Source organism: Echinops telfairi, unplaced genomic scaffold (genome assembly GCF_000313985.2).
Source record: "Echinops telfairi isolate 266 unplaced genomic scaffold, ASM31398v2 ScPeMD7_9;HRSCAF=40, whole genome shotgun sequence".
Classification (NCBI taxonomy): domain Eukaryota; kingdom Metazoa; phylum Chordata; class Mammalia; order Afrosoricida; family Tenrecidae; genus Echinops; species Echinops telfairi.
The window spans coordinates 37875604-37877209 of record NW_022103906.1 but is presented as its reverse complement, the minus strand read 5'-3'; the positions used below and the strand labels follow the sequence as shown (position 1 = coordinate 37877209).

Genomic DNA, 1606 nt, shown 5'->3' with positions numbered 1-1606 from the left:
CTACTGTTTGAACTACAGTTATCTTTGCTTACCCGAGAGCACCACCAGGGAGATACACTTATATATCAACCACTTGTATCATCTGTCAGGCACTGTTCACTTAATTTTCCCAGCTCTACTCTGAAGTACAAAAAATAAAATAATGGCGAACTCGTGGTGACCCCATGTGTGTCACAGTATAACTGTGCTCTAAAGGCTTTTCAATGGCTAATATTTTTTTCTTTAAAATAGGTGGCCCAGTTTTTCTTCTGAGGTGTCTCTGCTCTGGTTGAACTCCAATCTTTTGCTTAGCAGTCAAGTGTAGTGATTGAATCATTCACAGACCCTCACTTTGAAATAAGTACTCATGATAGACCTCTGTAAACCAAGGCACAGAGAGGTGAAGTCTTACCCAATGGCGCAGTTACTGAGTGGTTGAGCCAATGGTGGAACCCAGATCACGTGGCTTCAGACTGATTCTCTTTGCTTCGACATTATCAAGCCTCTTTGCATTGCATTCAGAGGAGCACCTGAGTCAGAGAGCCTATCTGTCTTTTACTTACTTTCTAATTCACACATAGACTGCTCAGAGTGGGAAGGGCAGGTAACAACATCGATACATATCCCTGTGTGGACCCACACAAAGCCACAGCCTTCCTTCGTTTGTATGATCTGTCCCTTAGAATGAGGAGTCCTGGCGGCCTTCTCAGGCATCCATTGGATTGGTAACCAAAGCTTCAAACCCACCAGTGGCTCCGCAGGAGGAAAATGAGGCTGTCTGCTCTTATAAACATCTACAAAGCCTCAGAAACCCTCCAGAGGGTCACTATGAGTCAGTGAAATGCTGTGGCAGTGGGTTTGGATTCTTGCTTTTATTTTTATCATGAGAACTTTCAGCACTGAATTCCACAATTGCATGTTAACCCCTAAGTTGACGACATTGACATTGGCATTGTCCTCAGGTTTGATCCATGATTGTGTCTTTGAGCTGCACAGTGTCAGCGATGACAAGGAGTATGCTTTGATGAATACTTTTTGGGAGGAGAAGGAAATTCTGTTGTCCATTATGCTCTACCAACCAGTTATTGTCATTGTTGCAGTTTGATGTCATTGATGCCATTACATTGATTTTGACTCAAAATAGCCCATCTGACTGAGTGAAACTGCCCCAATAGCGATTGTTCTCTGCCATCAAGTTGATTCTGACTCACAGCGACCCTGCAGGACAGGGTAGCACTGTCCCTTTGGGTTTCTGTGACTGTCACTTTTCACAGGAGGAGAAAGCTCAATATTCCTCCCACGGAGCAAGTGGTGATTTCCAACAGCTGGCCTCGTGGGAAGCAGCCCAGTGGGCAACCACTGTGTCGGCAGCAGGTCTTCTTAGGCTGTGTTATTTACCGAAGCAGATCGCCAAGCCTTTCCCCCGTGACTCTCCTGGGTCAGTTCAAACTGCCGAGCTGTCCGTCCCCGCTCGAGTGCCTGACCATCACAGCACCAGGGCTCCACAGCCAACCTCAGTTTTACAAACGTGTGCTTACATTTTGTCTTCGTGGGGGAAGCAGCAGATACATCAAGAGGGCGCAAAGACAATTTGGAGGAACAGCCAGAATCCCAGCAAAGAATCAAT

At 46.0% G+C, this 1606-nt stretch overlaps 1 protein-coding gene across 1 annotated transcript in view; it reads left to right on the top strand.

The window, feature by feature from the left end:
• Positions 1-1606, top strand: part of UNC5D (unc-5 netrin receptor D) — a 345871-nt gene that overhangs the window by 74269 nt on the left and 269996 nt on the right. The gene's annotated exons all lie outside the window — the stretch shown is intronic.